Raw genomic sequence first — 20,894 nt, 5'->3', positions numbered from 1 at the left:
TCCCTGGCCGCAGCAGATCTGGGGCTGGGTTGGGACCGGGGGAGAGGCGCCCCGGCCACAGCAGGTCTGGGCTGTGGCTGAATTCGGGCCGCCCCATCCCTGGCCGTGGCAGGTCTGGGGTTGGGGTGGGGCTGGGGGAGAGGCACTCCTCCCCTGGCCACGGCAGGTCCTGGCCAGGCAGGTTTCCTGAGCGCCTGCATGGCACTTAATAGGCTGCTTCGTGGCCACGCAGCCACAGAGCTTAGCCAGCCACTGAACTATAGGATACTCTTGTATGGGTTTCTCTCAGTCTCTCTTGTAGAAGCCATTCCACTTCATTTAAATAATTAAATATTAATTGGGTCAGAGACCAAGTGTGAATCATTGTATAGTCCAGAATTCCCAATGGTCTGGTGCTTAGGGTGTTTTAAAGATGGGGAAACTGAGGAAAGCAACTTGCACTCCATACACAGCAACTGTAGTAGCAGAACCTGGACTCGAACCCAGAAGATCTCACTCCACAAACACAGCTCTCTCTGCTAGATAATTCTGTAGACTGCAGGCTGTCCATCACTGCTGAGAGGACATTTACACACTAGACAGAAAGGGTCAAATTTTCCTCTTATTTACAGCGGTGTAAATCTGAAGTAAATCCAGATCAGAAGTTAGCCTCCTTGTTCCGGATTTGCGCTGGTGTAGCTGAGAGCAGAATGCAGCCCATAAAACATAGAGGGAGAGCCCTTGTTCTACAGAGATAAACACTCTAAGGATTTGGATTGGTTGTAACTCCTAGCCAACGGATGGAGAGAAAAACATACATTGCAGATGGATGGACAAATGAACATAGAAATGCCAGCTGGACTTAGCCTGCAATCACCCAAGGGTAACTATCACATTGTCTTCTTCTTTGTACAGCACCAAACACACTGTCATAAAAACCATACTAAGAACATAAGAATGGCCATACTGGGTCAGACCAAAGGTCCATCCAGCCCATTATCCTGTCTTCCGACAGTGGCCAGTGCCAGGTGCCCCAGAGGGAATGAACAGACGAGGTAATCATCAAGTGATCCATCTCCTGTCGCCCATTCCCAGCTTCTGGCAAACAGAGGCTAGGGACACCATCCCTGCCCATCCTGGCTAATAGCCATTGATGGACCTGTCTTCCATGAACTTATCTAGTTCTTTTTTGAACCCTGTTATAGTCTTGGCCTGCACAACATTCCCTCTTATCCCATGACAGTTTACTTTGCTTAAGAGCCTTTGGTGAGGGACTATTTTTTAAAAATAAATTAAAAGGACTGAAATTGCAGTTCCTGTGGGTGATGGGAGAGGGAGTCCAAAACAGGCAGTCTAACACAGCAGATAAGGCCATTTGGTGAGCTGCTCTGATGCCCTGTGCAGAACTTTGACACCTATGGAAACTGAGCAGGAATTTATTGAAGCATCAGAAACACACATGAAGAGTATCTGTTTGTTTTATGGCATGTGTGTAAAATATTTCCCTGAATCAAGGCTCCATTGGCAGATCAGTCTGTCATTGCAGACAGAGAAGAGCTGCTGTAGGCAGGTGTGAGGCTGTGCAGCACTGGGGTGGGGGTGCTGGGATGGACAAGCCAGGATCTCAAAGCCACCCATACCCTACTTTGGTAACCATGGCAGATGGCTCACTCCATTTGTGGTAACTTTGATCTCCTTGGCACCTCCCTGTCCTGGGGTTTCACCCTGTGATACTGTCTGGCCGGGCATCTCCCCTTTTCTGAATCTCATCTCCTGCACTCTGTCCCTGATTTTGCCCATCTGCCCACTTCTTCCCCTGTTTCACCCTCCTCTGGACACACTTTGACCCCTGCAAAAATTCTGCCCATTCCTCTGACTTCCCCCCTTTGACAGCAGAACATAAGAACAGCCAGACTGGGACAACCCAAAGGTCCATCTAGTCCAGTGTCCTGTCTTCTGACAGTGGCCAGTGCCAGATGGCCCAGAGGGAATGAACAGAACAGGTGATCATCCGGTGATCCATCCCCTGTCATTGCCAGGGCAGGTGTAGTAGAGGAAATTACTCTCTGTAGGAATGTGCTACTTAGGGTGTAGTGAGCATGCTCACATGAACTGAGTATGCTCAGTAACATCTGCTGAAGCCACTTCCCTTCACCCGGCCCTTATTAATGGTAAGATTCTGCTGACTGCTTTTTACAGGGGTTAAAAAGGGGCAAATTGGAGGAGGAGGGTGGCCCGGGTCTGAGCAGGGGGCAAAAATTGACTGCTTAGGGGGGGTCAAGCAGCTGCAGGCAGGGTTAGAAAGGGGCTGAAGGGCAAAATCAGGGATGGGGGGAAGGAGATAGAGTTAAACCCATGGTGAGGCACTGCCAGAGGGTGACAGAGGGCAAAACCCCGGCAGAGGCAGGGCAGAGGGGGTAACAGTTACCCCAGTGGACTGAGACACCAGTGTTTGGCAAAAAATAGCGTGCAGGGAGCAGATGGGCTTTTTATTTCCCCTTCCACAGACAGCACCTCTCAGCATGGGCTTCCCAGGGTGGGGTTCTTAAAGGCACAAGCATTCCAAAGCCTTTTCTTAAAGGCACAGGCATCTGAATGCCTAGTCACTGCAGCTCCTCTTTGATGTAACCTACTGAGGTGCTCCAAAAGGAGACTTAATTCAGTGAAACTGAGCCTTCCCTATACCCCCTCCCAGGGGCTGTACACCCCCCTGAATTTCCCAAACACACACCCCCAACAGTGGTCTACTAGTTACAATGGTGTTGCCAATTTTGTCATTGGTTGGAAATTTCAATTGAAACATTAATACACACTTTAAAAGCATATACAGTGTATGATAAAATACTTGTACCTAAAGAAGTATAATAGGTTTGAAAAGTATGAACAAAGACTGGCTTCCTCTCACAGCTGTTGTTTTTTCTGACAATGTCGGCACATTCGTTTTGGCAATGTTGGCCGACCTTATAATTTAAAATTATGATTTGTAAGCAAGGTCTGAATGAGCAACTCCCCTGACAGCTGGTGATGAGCTGGGGTCGGGGGAAGATTTCAGGGCCAGATTGTATTTACATGAACTCACTTACTCTGCCTAGGTTTCCAGCAGACAGAGCCGTGTTGCCCAAGTGATAAATTTTGGCTGGTGTTGGGAGTTTCTGTACTAAACATTTTTATTATATTATAATTAATTTTTACATAAGAATGGCCATATTGGGTCACACCAATGGTACATCTAGCCCAGTACTGTGTCTTCCAACAATGGCCAATGCCAGGTACTTCAAAGGGAATTAATAGAACAGGGCAATTATTGAGTGATCCATCCCCTGTCATCCACACCCAGCTTCGGGCAAACAGAGGCTCTCAGAGCATGGTGTTGCATCCCTGACCATCCTGGCTAATAGCCATTGATGGACATATCCTCCCTGAACTTATCTAGTTCTTTTTTGAATCCTGTTCTAGTGTTGGCCTTCACAACAGCCCTTGGCAAAAAGTTCCACAGGTTGACTGTATGTTGTGTGAAGAAGTACTTCCTTTTGTTTGTTTTAAACCTGCTGCTTATTAATGTCATTGGGTGACCCCTAGTTCTTGTGTTATGTGAGGGAGCTTTTCACTTTCTTCACACCAGTCAAGATTTTATAGACCTCTATCATATTCCCCCCTTAGCAGTCTCTAGTCCAAGCCAGAACGTCCCCCAGTCTTTTAAATCTCTCCTCATATGGAAGCTGTTCCATATGCCTAATCATAGTAGTTGCCCTTTTCTGGCCAGGTAGACAGGAAAAGGCCCAAGAACTTTTGAATCTCATTTCCTGTTTGGCCAGCGTGGCAAGGTGCAGGTGAGTGCAGATCTCATCAGCAGAGATGACCATGATGGAGTCCCAGGATTGCAAAAGAGCTCCAGCATGGACCGAACGGGAGGTATGGGATCTGATAGCCGTATGGGGAGACGAATCAGTGCTAGCTGAACTCCATTCCAGTAAACGAAATGCCAAAACATTAGAAAAAGTCTCAAAGGGCATGAAAGACAGAGGCCATAACAGGGATACAAAGCAGTGCCACGTGAAAATTAAGTAGCTAAGGCAAGCCTACCAAAAAAACAGAGAGGCAAACGGCCACTCCGGGTCAGAGCCCTGAACATGCTGCTTCTATGATGAGCTGCATGCCATGTGAGATGGTGCAGCCACCACTACCCCAACCCTGTGCTTTGACTCCATCAGTGGAGAAGCACACAACACGGAAGCGGGTTTTGGGGACGAGAAAGATGATGATGAAGAGATTGAAGATAGCTCACAGCAAGGAAGCGGAGAAACCAGTTTCCCCAACAGCCAGGATATGTTTTTCACTCTGGACCTGGAGCCAGTACCCCCCGAACCCACTCAAGGCGGGCTCCCGGACCCTGAAGGCGGAGAAGTGACCTCTGGTGAGTGTACCTTTGTAAATATTACACATGGTTTAAAAGCAAGCGTGTTTAATGATTAATTTACCCTGGAATTGCGGCCAGTACAGCTACTGGAAAAGTCTGTTAATGTGTCTGGGGATGGAGTGGAAATCCTCCTGGGACATCTCCATAAAGCTCTCCTTCATGTACTCCCAAAGCCTTTGCAAAAGGTTTCTGGGGAGGGCAGCCTTATTCCGTCTGCCATGGTAGGACACTTTACCACGCCAGACCAGTAGCACGTAGTCTGGAATCATTGCATAACAAAGCATGGCAGCGTATGGTCCCGGTGTTTGCTGGCATTCAAACAACATCCGTTCCTTATCTCTCTGTGTTATCCTCAGGAGAGTGATATCATTCATCGTCACCTGGTTGAAATAGGGTGATTTTATTAAGGGGACATTCAGAGATGCCCGTTCCTGTTTGGCTGTGGCTGAACAGAAATGTTCCCCACTGTTAGCCATGTGGTGGGGGGAGGGGTGAAGCGATCATCCCAGAGAATTGGGTGCATGTGGAGGGGTTCTTTGGGTTTGTGCTGCATGCTAACCTGCAAACTTCAGCCTCTCCTTTTAAATTGCCAACCCATTTTAAATGGCCAACCCAATGGGTGCTTGGTATGGGAAATGAGGGCGCTGCTGTTTGAAACCATTCCAACATGTTATGAAGGTTAAAGAAGCCAAAAGACTGTGGCTTACCATGGCTGTCTGCAAGCCGAATTCTGTTGCCTGGCACTGCGTGAGTGATCTCTCACACCAAACCGGCAGGCCCTCAATATAAGAGGCAAAATGCGACCTTGTAACAAAAGCACACGTGCTACGTAATGTGAACAGCAAGGTTTAACGTGAAAGAGTGTACCCATTGTTCTCTAAAATGTCTTTTTTTTTCCTCCACCAGCTGCAAATGTTTCTCCTTTGCAGAGGCTAGCGAAGATTAGAAGGTGAAAAAAATGCACTCGGATGAAATGTTCTCTGAGCTCCTGCTGTCCTCCCACACTGACAGAGCACAGCAGAATGTGTGGAGGCAGACAATGTCAGAGTGCAGGAAAGTACAATATGAATGCGAGGAGAGGTGGCGGGCTGAAGAGAGTAAGTGGCAGGCGGAAGATGATAGGTGGTGTCAACTTGCTGACAAAATGCAGGAGTCAATACTCAGGCTGCTGGAGGATCAAACTCATATGCTCCAGCATATGGTTGAGTTCAGGAAAGGCAGCTGGAGCGCAGCCCTCCTCCCCAAGTTCCATAGCCTCCTCACTCAGATGCTCAAGAACGCAGTGGAGGGGGGCTCTGGCCACTCAGCCAATCCACCCCAGAGGATTGCCCAAGCAACAGGAGGTTGGCCTTCAATAAGTTTTAAAGTGAAGTGTGGGCTTGTCCTTCTCTCCTCCCCCCCCACCTGGTGCTTCCCTCCTCCCCCACTCCTCCCAGGCTACCTTGGCAGTTATCCCCCTATTTGTGTGATGAATTAATAAAGAATTCATGAATGTGAAGCAACAATGACTTTATTGCCTCTGCAAGTGGTAATCGAAGGGGGGAGGGGAAGGTGGTTAGCTTACAGGGAGTAGAATGAACCAAGGAGGGTGGGGGTTCATGAAGGAGAAAGAAACAGAACTTTCACATCGTAGCCTGGCCAGTCATGAAACTGGTTTTCAAAGCTTCTCTGATGCGTACCACGCCCTCCTGTACTCTTCTAACCGCCCTGGTGTCTGGCTGCGCATAATCAGTGGTCAGGCGATTTGCCTCAACCTCCGACCCTGCCATAAATGTCTCCCACTTACTCTCACAGATATTGTGGAGCACACAGCAAGCAGTAATAACAATGTGAATATTGGTTTCGCTGAGGTCTATCTGAGTCAGTAAACTGCGCCAGCGTGCTTTTAAATGTCCAAATGCACATTCTACCACCATTCTGCACTAGTTGAACAGATCCTGACTACTGTCCAGGGTGCCTGTGTAAAGCTTCATGAGCCATGGCATTAAGGGGTAGGCTGGGTCCCCAAGGATAACTATAGGCATTTCAACATCTCCAACAGTTATTTTCTGGTCTGGGAAGAAAGTCTCTTCCTGCAGCTTTTGAAACAGACCAGAGTTCCTGAAGATGCGAGTGTCATGTACCTTTCCCGGCTATCCCACATTGATGGTGGTGGAACATCCCTTGTGATCCATCAGTGCTTGCAGCACCATTGAAAAGTAACCCTTTCAGTTTATGTATGCACTGGCTTCATGCTCCGGTGCCAAGCTAGGGATATGGGTTCCATCTATCGCCCCACCACAGTTAGGGAATCCCATTGAAGCAAAGCCATTCACTATGACCTGCACGTTTCCCAGAGTCACTACCCTTGATAACAGCAGCTTTTTGATTGCATTGGCTACTTGGATCACAGCAGCCCCCACAGTAGATTTGCCCACTCCAAATTGATGCCCGACTGACTGGTAGCTGTCTGGCGTTGCAAGCTTCCACAGGGCTATCGCCACTCCCTTCTCAACTGTGAGGGCTGCTCTCATCTTGGTATTCTGGCACTTCAGGGCAGGGGAAAGCAAGTCACAAAGTTCCATGAAAGTGTCCTTATGCATGCGAAAGTTTCGCAGCCACTGGGAATTGTCCCAGACCTGCAACACTATGCAGTCCCAGCAGTTTATGCTTGTTTCCCAGGCTCAGAATTAGCATTCTTCGGCATGAACCTGCCCCATTAACACCATGATATGCACATTGCCGGGGCCCATACTTTGTGAGAAGTCTATGTCCTCATCACTCTCGTCACCGCGCTGCTGTCGCCTCCTCGCCTGGTTTTGCTTTGGCAGGTTCTGCTTCTCCATATACTCCAAGATAATGTGTGTGGTGTTCATAGTGCTCATAATTGCTGTGGTGATCTGAGGGGGCTCCATGATCCCAGTGCCATGGCGTCTGGGCTGAAAAAAGGTGCTAAACGATTGTCTGTCGTTGCTCTGACGGAGGGAGGGGCGACTGACAACATGGCTTACAGGGAATTAAAATCAACAAAGGGGGTGGCTTTGCATCAAGGAGAAACACAAACAACTGTCACACAGAATGGCCCCCTCAAGGATTGAATTCAAAACCCTGGGTTTAGCAGGCCATTTAACGGAGGGAGGGAGGAAGCAAATTAATACAAAACAAATTGGGTCTATTTCTTGTTTTGATCCACTCCAGGTATCTTTTACATCTTAGGCTGGCAGCAGACGGTGCAGTAGGACTGCTAGCCATCATCATCTCTTGGGTGCTTGGCAGAAGATGGGAATGACCTGCCTGAGTCACTCCCATGTCTGCCCAGGCACCCCTGACTGACCTCACCGAGGTCAGCTAAAAGAGCACCCAGGAGACGACGACGATGGCTACCAGTCGTAATGCACCATCTGCTGCCAAAAGGCAATGAGCTGCTGCTATGAGCAATGCAGTCCCACATCTGCCAGCACCCAGGAGACGTACGGTGATGGTGAGCTGAGCGGGCTCCATGCTTGCCATGGTATGGCATCTGCACAGGCAACCCAGGAAAAAAAGGCACGAAATGATAATCTGCCGTTGCTTTCACGGAGGGAGGGAGGAAGGGGGCACCTGATGACATGTACCCAGAATCACCTGCAACACTTTTCCCCACCAGGCATTGGGATCCCAACCCAGAATTCCAATGGGCAGCAGAGACTGCGGGAACTGTGGGATAGCTACCCACAGTGCAACGCTCCAGAAGTTGACGTTAGCCTAGGTACTTAATGCACTTAGAGCATTTTGTGTGGGGACAAAGACAATCGACTCTATAAAAAGGATTTCTAAAAAACTAATTTCTATAAATTCAACCTAATTTCGTAGTGTAGACATACCCTCAGTCAAGGCAACAGGACAAGGGCATTGCTGTCTGTGCCTGCCTGCTGAGCTGATGAACTGTAATGGTCAGAGGTTGCACCAGCATAGAAATATATTGAAGGCAAACCCTAAGGAAATTAAGAGTTTAAATTATCTTCCACATGTCCCGTGACCCACTACAATGAATCCAACCCACAGGTCACTTGGGCAGAAGTATCCATGTCAGGATGCTACATTTTTAGCACAGTAAATGAAACTGCAAAATAAATGATGTTTAAATGACCTCACTCTATTTTTTACAATCCTCTATTAAAAGGTAATTGATACATATGTGCACCAGGCAGGGTCGTTTGGAAGCTGAAGACTTTATGCTTCCATCCCACACCACTGTCAAGTTTTAGCAAATTAGGACAAGTCAGCACATAAGAACAACCATATGTATCAGTAACTGCTAATATGTATCAGTTACTGCTAATGGTAACAATCCACTACCTCTCCTTGCTACAGGTAGCAAATTCCTACTATACAGTGTAAGAAACTGCTGTCTGTAGGAATTAGCTACATCATATAGCAGTTTTTAGCAAATTAGGACAAGTCAGTAAATAAGAACAACCTTATGTTCTTGCTGGTGATGGGGAAATTCAACTACCCAGACATCTGTTGGGAAAATAACACAGCAGGGCACAGATTATCCAACAAGCTCTTGGAATATATTGGAAACAATTTTTAATTTAGAAGGTGGAGAAAGCTACTAGGGGAGAGGCTGTTCTAGATTTGATTTTGACAAACAGGGAGGAACTGATTGAGAATTTGAAAGTGGAAGGCAGCTTGGGTGGAAGCGATCATGAAATGGTAGAAGTCATGATTCTAAGGAATGGTAGGAGGGAGATCGGCAAAATAAAGATAATGGATTTCAAGAAGGCAGACTTTAGCAGACTTGAGGAGTTGGTAGGTAAGAGCCCATGGGAAGCAAGTCTAAGGAGAAAAGCAATTGAAGACAATTGGCAGTTTTTCAAAGAGACATTATTAAGGGCACAAGAGCAAACTATACCACTGCATAGGAAAGATAGGAAGTATGGCAAGAGATCACCCAGGCTTAACCAGGAGATCTTCAGTGATCTAAAAATCAAGAAAGAGTCCTACAAAAAAGTGGAAACTAGGTCAAATTACAAAGGATGAATATAAACAAATAACACAAGTATGTAGGGACAAAATTAGAAAGGCCAAGTCACAAAACAAGATCATATTAGCTAGAGACATAAAGGGTAACAAGAAAACATTCTACAAGTACATTAGAAGCAAGAGGAAGACCAAGGACAGGGTAGGCCCATTACTCAATGGGGGTGCGGGGGGGGGGGGGACAACAATAACAGAAAATGTGAAAATGGAAGAGGTGCTTAATGACTTTTTTGTTTTGGTTTTCACTAAAAAGGTTGGTGGTGATTGGATGTCTAACATAGTGAATGCCAATGAAAATGAGGTAGGATTAGAGGCAAAAATAGGAAAAGAACAAGTTAAAAATTACTTAGACAAATTAGATGTCTTCAAGTCACTAGGGCCAAATGAAAAGCATCCTAGGCCTAGTCTTCACTTACCGGCTGGTCCGGCGGCACGCCATCGATGTTCTGGGATCGATTTATCGCGTCTGGTTAAGACGCGATAAATCGATCCCGGAAGTGCTCACAGTCGGCGCCGGTACTCCAGCTCGCCGAGAGGAGTACGCGGCATCGACGGGGGGAGACTTCCGGCCGCGTCTGGACCGCGGTAAGTTCAGACTAAGGTACTTCGAATTCAGCTACGTTATTAACGTAGCTGAATTTGCGTACCTTAGTCCGAAGTCCGGACTAAGTGGGGACCAGCCCCTAGAATACTAAAGGAGCTGACTGAGGAGATATCTGAGCCATTAGCAGTTATCTTTGAAAAGTCATGGAAGATGAGAGAGATTCCAGAAGACTAGAAAAGGGCAACTATAGTGCCAATCTATAAAAAGGGAAATAAGGACAACCCGGGGAACTACAGATGAGTCAGCTTAACTAAGATAATGGAGCAAATAATTAAGCAATCAGTTTTCAAACATCTAGAAGAAAATAAAGGTGATAAGTAACAGTCAGCATGGATTTGTCAAGAACAAATTGTGTCAAACCAACCTGATAGCTTTCTTTGACAGGGTAACAAGCCTTGTGGATAGGGAGGAAGTGGTAGATATGGTATATCTTGACTTTAGTAAAGTTTTTGATACTGTGTTGCATGACCTTCTCATAAACAAACTAGGGAAGTGCCACCTAGATGGAGCTACAATAAGGTGGGTGCAAAACTGGTTGGAAAACTGTTCCCAGAGAATAGTTATCAGTGGTTCACAGTAATGCTGGAAGGGCATCATGAGTGGGGACCTGCAGGGATCAGTTCTGGATATGTTTCTGTTCAATATCTTCATCAATGATTTAAATAATAGCATAGAGAACACACATATAAAGTTTGTGGATGATACCAAGCTGGGAGGGGTTGCAAGTGCTTTGGAGGATAGGGTTAAAATTCAAAATGATCTGGACAAACTGGAGAAATGGTCTGAAGTAAATAGGATGAAATTCAATAAGGACAAATGCAAAGTACTCCATTTAGGAAGGAACAATCAGTTGCACACATACAAAATAGGAAATGACTTCCTAGGAAGGAGTACTGCAGAAAGGGATCTGGGAGTAATAGTGGATCGCAAGCTAAATATGAGTCAACAGTGTAACACTGCTGCAAAAAAAGGAACATAATTCTCAGATGTATTAGCAGGAGTGTCATAAGCAAGAAACGAGAAGTAATTCTTCCGCTCTACTCCGCGCTGATTAGGCCTCAACTGGAGTATTGTGTTCAGTTCTGGGTGCCACATTTCAGGAAAGATGTGGACAAATTGGAGAAAGTCCAGAGAAGAGCAACAAAAATGATTAAAGGTCTAGAAAACATGACCTATGAGGAAAGATTGAAACATGATAACTGTTTTCAAGTACATAAAAGGTTGTTACAAGGAGGAGGGAGAAGAATTGTTCTCCTTAACCTCTGAGTATAGGACAAGAAGCAATGGGCTTAAATTGCAGCAAGGGAGGTTTAGGTTGGACATTAGGAATAACTTCCTGTCAGGGTGGTTAAGCACTGGAATAAATTGCCTAGGGAAGGGAATCTCCATCAGTGGAGATTTTTAAGAGTGGGTTAGACAAACACCTGTCAGGAATAGTCTAGATAATAGTTTATCCTGCTATGAGTGCAGGTGACAACAAAAGAGTGCAGGGGACAAACTGCTATCTGTAGGCATTTGCTACATCAGAGAGCAGTTTTTTTTACAATAGCAGTTTCTTACAATCCATTATGTAGCAGTAACTGCTACAGGTAGCACATTCCTACAGGGAGCAGTTTCCAACACTACACCTGCCTTCTGCTCCTTTCCCACGCACTACTGCTCCTCCTAATGGGGAAAGGAGCAGAACCCCCGGCCCCACCACCTGGGCTTCCAGGCAAGGTCTGTCCTACCACTCCCAGCTCCCTTCCCCCCCCAGGTAATGTGGGATGGGGAGGGGAATAAAATAATTTTACTTGCACCACTGCCCCCCACACCAATCCCCCCACCACATCTGCCCCCTCCACCAATCCCCCACACCAGTTTCACCCCCACATCTGCCTCCCAGCCTCACCTCTGCTCCTTCGGCAGCTCCTGGGGCTCTTCACCCCCCTCTCCCATCCTGTGTGTGTGTGTGGGGGTGGGTTCAGTGTGGTCCCCTCTCCTCCTTGCCAGGCCCTGTGTTGCTGGAAGAAGCAGAGGCTGGGCTGGCTGCGACTTGCTGTTGGGAGGATGAGAGGGGAGGAGAAAACAGTTGAGATGCCATCACGTGATTTCTGAGAATCCCCCTCTTATCATGTTTTACAACTTTGCTGTTTCCTGAGCAGGCTGCAGGGACCGGAACATGCTCAGTAACATTCACTGAAGCCGCTGCCCTTACTTGAATCCCAGCCAGCTCCCCGCACAGCTTCCTTGTGTGGAGAGATGAATAAAACCGGGACTTTTCAGCTTGGAAAAGGGACGACTAAGGGGGGATATCATAGAGGTCTATAAAGTCATGACGGGTGTAGAGACAGTAAATAAGGAAGTGTTATTTACTCCTTCTCAGAACACAAGAACTAGGGGTGACCAAATGAAATTAACAGGCAGCGGGTTTAAAACAAACAAAAGGAAGTGTTTCTTCACACAACACAAGCAGCTCCCCCGGCTGCTGTACCGCTCCCAGCCCTGCCCCGCTCTGTGCTCTTGAGAGGCCGGGGGCGGTTCGGTGTCTTTCCAGTGCACAGTGTGGACTGGTACAGCCTGACTGGACCGGCCTACTTGCCCTGCTGTGGGGGGACTGGGGGAGGGGTAGAATCGAGGTGTCAGATCTTGGGGCAGAAATGGTGGGGGGGGGGGTTTGATTTGAGGGTTGGGGCCAGGTTATTTGCTGGGCAGGGAGCTATTCAAAACATTATGTTTGTTTTTTTAAAGTTTAACATGAGAAAGCAGTATTGACTGAGCTGTAACAAAACAAGGCCCCTCTTAGGGATATTTTGTAGAAGTTTAGTGAACTAAAAAGGCTTAAGATACTAGCCTATCCTTTTAAAGATAGTGTTTTAAAGTACCAAAACAGCAACTGGGAAAGAATACAAAAACTGGCAATTGAGGGGAGTTTACATATGTGCTGTAATAAAAAAACAAAATTAACAAAAAATATACAAGATTGCTTTTTAAAGTTTTGATTTATACAAAAAAAACCAAGAAAAAAAATAGCTTATGTAAAAAAAGTTAGGTGTTTTTACCAGAGATAAGGAGTCTGCCCCCCCTTCCTACTCACCCCTCCCATCCCACTTTCTTCTTTTTTTATGTTTTTTAGAATCTAAACTGAGGACAAACAAATTAAAAAACAAATTCACAGTCACAGAGATCAGGCCATGGGGGTAAGAAAGCTGTCCTGAGTTTTAGGGAGAATGTTGATAACTCTTTTAGTGAAACAGTTTTGAAGGCAGCCATTGTATGTTAGTTGTTATGCTTTAGCACGGGCAAGTGTTTGTCATTCAGAGACACTTTCCCACTTTATGAGGGTTCTGGGGCTGCTTTGCAATGGTCCAGAGCCAGAAGGGTACCCAGAAGTCATCTACTACAAGACAGGCCCAACAAAGAAAGTAACAGAACACCACTAGCCATCACCTACAGCCCCCAACTAAAACCTCTCCAGCGCATCATCAAAGATATACAACCTATCCTGAAGGATGATCCCTCACTCTCACAGACCTTGGGAAGACAGGCTTACAGACAGCCCCCCAACCTGAAGCAAATATTCACCAGCAACTACACACCACACAACAAAAACACCAACCCAGGAACCAAACCCTGCAACAAACCCTGGTGCTAAATCTGTCTGCATATCTATTCAAGGGATGCCATCATAGGACCTAACCACATCAGCCACACCATCAGGGGCTCATACCTGCACATTTACCAATATGATATATGCCATCTTGTGCCAGCAATGCCCCTCTGCCATGTACATTGGCCAAACCGGACAGTCTCTACACAAAAGAATAAATGGACACAAATCTGATATCAGGAATTATAACATTCAAAAACCAGTAGGAGAACACTTCAGTCTCCCTGGTCACTCAATAACAGACCTAAAAGTGGCAATTCTTCAACAACAAAAACTTCAAAAACAGACTCCAACATGAAACTGCAGAACTGGAATTAATTTGCAAACTGGACACCATCAAATTAGGCCTAAATAAAGACTGGGAGTGGATGGGTCATTACAAAACCTAATTTCCCCCATACTAATTTCCCCCTACTGTTACTCACACCTTCTTGTCAACTGTTTGAAATGGACCACTCTCATTACCACTACAAAAGTGATTTTTCCTGCCTTGGTTTACTACTGTTAATTGAATTGTCTCATTAGACTGATCGCCCACTTGGTAAGGCAGCTCCCATCTTTTCATGTGCTGTGTATTTATACCTGCTAATATATATTTTCCATTCCATGTATCTGATGAAGTGGGTTCTAGCCCACGAAAGTTTATGCCCAAATAAATTTGTTAGTCTCTAAGGTGCCACAAGGACTCCTTGTTGTTTTTGCTGATACAGACTAACATGGCTACTACTCTGAAACCTAAATTCACAGCCTATCTTTCCTTAGGTGTACAGCTATGGAAAGAAAGTTGCATTAGCAAACATGTGTAATAAGCACTTTCTGAAAGCGCATCCAAACAGCAGCAGTCTAAATATACAGTATGATTTAAAACTGTTTGAAATTTTTCAACTTTTGATTTTACAATGACGTTTTTCATCAAAAACAAATTTTGACTAATACAGTAAAATATCTTGAAAAGGGTTTGCAAATTGTGCTTATTTGATTGAATAACAAGCCTTGTGGATGGGGGGAAGTGGTAGATGTGGTGTATCTTGACTTTAGCAAGGCTTTTGATACTGTCTCACATGGCCTCAGAAACAAACTAGGGAAATACAACTTAGATGGAGCTACTATAAGGTGGGTGCATAACTGGTTGGAAAACCATTCCCAGAGAGTAGTTATCAGTGGTTCTCAGTCATGCTGGAAGGGCATAACGAGTGGGTCCCACAGGGATCGGTTCTGGGTCTGGTTCTGTTCAATATCTTCATCAATGATTTAGATAATGGCATACAGTGTACACTTATAAAGTTTGTGGATGATACCAAGCCGGGAGGGATTGCAAGTGCTTTGAAGGATAGGATTAAAATTCAAAATGATCTGGAGAAATGGTCTGAAGTAAATAGGATGAAATTTACTAAGGGCAAATGGAAAGTACTCCACTTAGGAAGGAACAATCAGCTGAACACATACAAAATGGGAAATGACTGCCTAGGAAGGAGTACAGTGGAGTTGAGTAACAGGCCTACCCTGTCCTTGGTCTTCCTCTTGCTTCTAATGTATTTATAGAATGTTTTCTTGTTAGCCATTATATCTCTAGCTAGTTTGATCTCGTTTTGTGACTTGGCCTTTCTAATTTTGTCCCTACATACTTGTGTTATTTGTTTATATTCATCCTTTGAAATTTGACCTAGTTTCCACTTTTTGTAGGACTCTTTCTTGATTTTTAGATCATTGAAGATCTCCTGGTTAAGCCAGGGTGGCCTCTTGCCATACTTCCTGTTTTTTCTATGCAGTAATATAGTTTGCTCTTGTGCCCTTAATAATGTCTCTTTGAAAAACTGCCAATTGCCTTCAGTTGCTTTTCCCCTTAGACTTGCTTCCCATGGGATCTTACCTACCAACTCCCTGAGTTTGCTAAAGTCTGCCTTCTTGAAATCCATTCTCTTTATTTTGCTGTTCTCCCTCCTACCATTCCTTAGAATCATGAACTCTATCATTTCATGATCGCTTCCACCAAAGCTGCCTTTACTTTCAAATTCTCAACCAGTTCCTCCCTATTTGTCAAAATCAAATCTAGAACAGGCTCTCCCCTACTAGCTTTCTCCACCTTCGGAAATAAAAAATTGTCTCCAATACATTCCAAGAACATGTTGGATAATCTGTGCCCTGCTGTGTTATTTTCCCAACAGATGTCTGGGTAGTTAAGTCCCACATCACCACCAAGAACAATTGGAACTGATAATTCCTGGCTGTGAGCGGTGTTCCTTCAAGGAACTCACAATGCAATTAGGCAGCTTCAGTATTTTGGATACCAATGTAACCCTTCTGTGCCTCTGAGTTGGCACCAACAAGGGTCAGGTTCTGTATCTAGGGGTTCCATTTCAATAACGCAATGCAAAACCGGCTCGAGCCCCCACCCAGTGACCTGGGACAATTACATACCACCCCCCGGGTGCCTCTAAGAGGCAATACTTCCCCTCTCACAAGCATGGAGTCTGAGTGTAGCAAAAGCCTTTTAATAAAGGAGGGAAACAATGTGGCATTATGTCGGGGAAACACCACAAACAGGATTCATAACACAAACCATCAGCAAAAGACCCACCTCCAAGTAAGTTTGGCAGTGTTCTTTTCCCCTCAGGGTCTTAAGTCCAATCACCCCAAAGTCCAACAACCCAAAAGTCTCTGTCCCTGGTCAGTGCTGCCCCAGAGTTCAAAAGTTTATCTGCAGAGTTTTACCCCCCCAGCCTGGGTGGAAATGGGGGGGGGCACACGGGGTGTTAAGGGGCACCTTATGTGGTCCAGGGCCGACTGCCCCACCTCTCCATGGAGTTCTGCTACAGCCTTCACCACAAACGGCTCCGCTCTACCAGCCACTCCTCCAGCCGTCCCCGCAAACTGCTCCACTCTGCTTGCTGTTCCATGGGCCACTCCAGCCGTCCGCGCAAACTGCTCCACTCTGCCAGCCACTCCACTCCACCAGCTGTTCCATGAACCGCTCCAGCTGTCCCACAAACTGCTCTACTCTGCCAGCTAATTAGTAATATATCTTCAGGCTCTCCCACTAATTAACACAGCACTCAGTAATCTCAGCTCTTAGTGATTTCAGCTTGTAGTAGGGGAGCCCCAGTGCTGGTGCACCATTAGCCTAAAGGGAATTCAGCTCAGCAGTCTCTTACTAGACTTCTCATAGAATCCAAATTAGCTTTGCTATTCAACAGTGAAAAGAGGAGACAGTACAAGTGGCATACCAGACCCTCAAAGGGGGACCTATGCCACCACATACACACATCTATCTTCAGCCCCTCTCAATTCACTACATTTTGGAACCCATGTCCCTTGTCTAGCGAGTGCTACTTAGGTGATGGTGAGACCCTCAGTCATAAAACAGTTTCATTGTCCTTGATTCACATAATCAGGGTAACAACACTTTATTCCTCCTGCCCCAATTACAGAGAAACTGGGGATCCTACAGCTGCCAAAGTGACCATTTTGGGCTGTCGTGGGCTCATGCTAGGCGGGGTGGGTGTGCCTATGCAAACAAGATCAGCCCTTGAAGTTCTTTTCCACATTCACCATAATTCACCAGATGTCAGGGTAGAGCTCATCCTAACTCTGCTTACACCAATAAAGGATTTATTACTAGAATTGGTCTGATTACTACTGAGCTGGGTGTGTGCAGGCCTGGGTTCATTAACATCTGGAGCAGAGATCCTCCATCATGCACTGCTTCCCTGCTTTTCTGGTCCCAGGGTTCAATGCGGTTCTTGCCTTGGAATCTCTGTTCTCCAGTCTGTATGCTAATTGGGATGCCTCCCTGTCTCATCCTTGATGCAAAGGAGGCTAGGGGAGTTTCCTTAATCCTGTTACCCTTTTCTGGAGGGGTTTAGGTATGTCTTCCACTGCCTCTTCATTACTTTTTGTAAGTCTTTCTTCTGACTGGTTTTGGTTCAAGCAGATGCCGGGGGGGAAGGGAAAGGTCTTTCATGAGTCAGACAGGCTGGGTACTGTGCCCTGGTTCCCCAAGAACACAGAGCTGACAAGTAACATGTGCTCTGTGTACAGTGTATGCTGCTACACCTATTCTGTACTGGTCAGGGCAACCCTCACTCCCCAGTGTTCCTGGTGGTCCTAGAGCTTCCTCTGGCTTCTATCAGCACAAGCGCCATTCCTACCACCATTGCTTGAAGATGTACCACCTTCTCTTTCTCTACACCATGGATCAACCTTTAGAGCCATAACTGAGCTTCCAGTTGGTAAAGTGCTCATTATCTCTATAAAACATGACATAGGATGATTATAACTGTTGCTACTGAGGATCTCAAACTCAGACAAACCTTACTGGGGAGGCAAAGAGTTCTATTGAAAAACTGGTGAGGTGAATAGCTCTTTACAGGTTAAGGCTTCTCCCACGAACAAATGAACCAGTGATGCAGCCTAGCAAAATAAACAAACCTACCCTGCTGTTTACATTGGGAGGATAATTGATGCTGAATCCTGCAGCTCACAGAATGTGATATAAACAAGTATCGCACAGAAAAAATGTCTCCCGTGTTTTTCCCCAGACATTGAGATGGGGCGGGGGTGTTCAAAAATACGGGGGGGGGGTGAGGAATGATGAGGGGTGAGACTGTTAGGGCAAAGATGCATGGCAGCATAGTAAAACTGAAAAATGTTTCACAACCATTAGATTTAACTCATGTTTTTAAATCATCACACAAATTAAAGTTGGCTATACAAGCCTACTATGAAACACTATATCTACATCCTTCTTGGTTTCTTGTTGTAATTTTGCACAACTCTGTTAATGAACTTCTCAAATGCAGTGCATTCATTTTTCATGGCTTCTTATATGTCAGATACTTCCAAGTCCTTCGTGATATGCTCATGATCAGGCAGAAGGCGACTTCTTTCAGAACACAAAATTCTATTCAATGAGGAAAAAGAATGCTCAGCTGTAGCTGTTGTGACTGGGAGTAGAAAGAGATGAATTCCTACTTCTTTCATCCCAGGAAACATGGCACAAAAATTGGGTCGAACCACTAGTGATGATAAAAAAGAAGTTGAAATCAAATCTACATTTGTTCATCATATGATATTCCACTCTGTGTTCAAATTCTCTATTCTGTCCTGATCACATGGCAGCCCCATTGCCGATAGTGTCTCACTCCACTCAACTGTAGCTGTTTTATAAGACAGGCATCTGTAAAAGCTATGTAGAGGTTGATGGAATCCAAAAGTTGTTGCTGTAGAGATGTAAGAATCAAGTCTGTGTAATTTACTTTTTCAGCTGGCTTAACAAACACTTCTTGTCCTCTTCATTTAAGGAGTTAATAGAAGTTCCCTTATTAGTCAACTTCTGAACTGAAGTCTTTGCTTCTTCCAGTATGTTTTCAATGGATAGCTTTCTGATTGATCCAAGTGTAGCTTTCATTGCTGGACAGAAATCTACTACTGTTGTAGCAGATGCCTGGATGGCATTGTATAATGACCCAACAGTAGACTTACTGATTGGGTTCTCTGAACTTAGTAGCAAAAAGAGTCCACCAGCCACACTACTTAGATCCATCCCATCTTGGTAGATACTTTCCAAAGCCAATAATAATGGTTGCAATAATTTTAAGACAACAAACAAGGATTGCTTCTGAGAAAGCCAGTGGATTTTGCCAGGTTGGACTAATTTGGATTAATTTGAACCAATAATAATGGTGGCAGTAATTTTAAGACAACAGACAAGGATTGCTCCTGAGAAAGCCAGTGGATTTTCCCAGGTTGGACTAGGGATGACTAACAAGAATTTTAGTTATAAGCTGGGGACGCATCGGTTGGAAGTAACGGAGGAGGAGAAAGACCTCGGAGTCCTGGTTGACCGCAGGATGACTATGAGTCGGCAATGTGACATGGCCGTGAAAAAAGCCAATGTGGTCTTGGGATGCATTAGGCGAGGTATATCTAGTAGGGATAAGGAGGTGCTGCTTCCGTTATACAAGGCACTGGTGAGACCTCATTTGGAGTACTGTGTGCAGTTCTGGTCTCTCATGTTTAAAAGGGATGAACTCAAACTGGAACGGGTACAGAGAAGGGCCACTAGGATGATCAGAGGAATGGAAAACCTGTCGTATGAAAGGAGACTCGAGGAGCTCGGTTTGTTTACCCTAACCAAAAGAAGGCTGAGGGGGGATATGATTGCTCTCTTTAAATATATCAGAGGGATAAATACCAGGGAGGGAGAGGAATTATTTCAGCTCAGTACTAATGTGGACACGAGAACGAATGGATATAAACTGGCGGTGGGGAAGTTTAGGCTTGAAATTAGACGAAGGTTTCTAACCATCAGAGGGGTGAAATTTTGGAACAGCCTTCCGAGGGAAACAGTGGGGGCGAAAGACCTCTCTGGCTTTAAGATTAAGCTTGATAAGTTTATGGAGGGAATGGTTTGATGGGATAACGTGATTTTAGTCAATTAATCAACAGCGTGCCATTGCTGGTAAATAGTATCAATGGTCAATGAGGGTCTGGCTGGAGAATCTTGCCTGCATGCTCGGGGTTCTACTGATCGCCATATTTGGGGTCGGGAAGGAATTTTCCTCCAGGGTAGTTTGGCAGAGGCCCTGGAGGTTTTTCACCTTCCTCCGCAGCATGGGGCGCTGGTCGCTAGCTGGAGGATTCTCTGCGACTTGAAGTCCTTAAATCACAGGATTTGGGGACTTCAACAGCTGAGTCAAGGGAAAGGGGGTGGGTCAGCTTTTGTGGCCTGCATCATGCGGGAGGTCAGACTAGATGATCATACTGGTCCCTTCTGACCTTAAAGTCTATGAGTCTATGAGTCTAATTTGAACTTCTGTCCCAATGTACCATCTATATTTTCTAAGATGTTCAATTTACCTTAAAAAAACCTTTGAAACCAGGAAGGAGCACTTGGGAATTCTTCCCTGTGGGGTACCCTCAAGACCTTTCACCCCCCAACCCCAGGAAAGAGCTGAGAAAGAAAACAAAGGAAATTAGCTGTGGCTACCAGCTAATCAAACAGCATGCACAAACCTCTTAGGACACCAAAAATCCAATCCTGTTCTTTAAAAAGGTAAATTTTATTAAAAACAAAAAGAAAGAAAATACATCTGTGTCAAGGCTGTATCCCCACTTTGAACTTTAGGGTACAAATGTGGGGGTCTGCATGAAAACTTCTAAGCTTAACTACCAGCTTAGCTCTGGTCCGCTGCCACCATCCCAAAGCTAATTCCCTTCCCTGGGAAGCCTTGAGAAACCTT

The 20,894-nt window shown here is 45.5% G+C and overlaps 1 protein-coding gene across 2 annotated transcripts in view; it reads right to left on the bottom strand.

The window, feature by feature from the left end:
* Positions 1-12,074, bottom strand: part of LOC128847233 (butyrophilin subfamily 1 member A1-like) — a 41,342-nt gene extending 29,268 nt beyond the window's left edge. For both annotated transcript variants that reach the window (XM_054046610.1, XM_054046611.1), the window contains exon 1: positions 11,896-12,074. The gene's annotated coding sequence lies outside the window, so the exon portion shown is untranslated. The remainder of the gene's footprint in view (positions 1-11,895) is intronic.
* Between the last annotated feature and the right edge of the window lie 8,820 nt (positions 12,075-20,894).

Source organism: Malaclemys terrapin, chromosome 13 (assembly GCF_027887155.1).
Source record: "Malaclemys terrapin pileata isolate rMalTer1 chromosome 13, rMalTer1.hap1, whole genome shotgun sequence".
Taxonomy (NCBI): Eukaryota; Metazoa; Chordata; order Testudines; family Emydidae; genus Malaclemys; species Malaclemys terrapin.
Note: the sequence above shows the minus strand (reverse complement) of the source record. Positions and strands in the feature narration are given on the sequence as shown.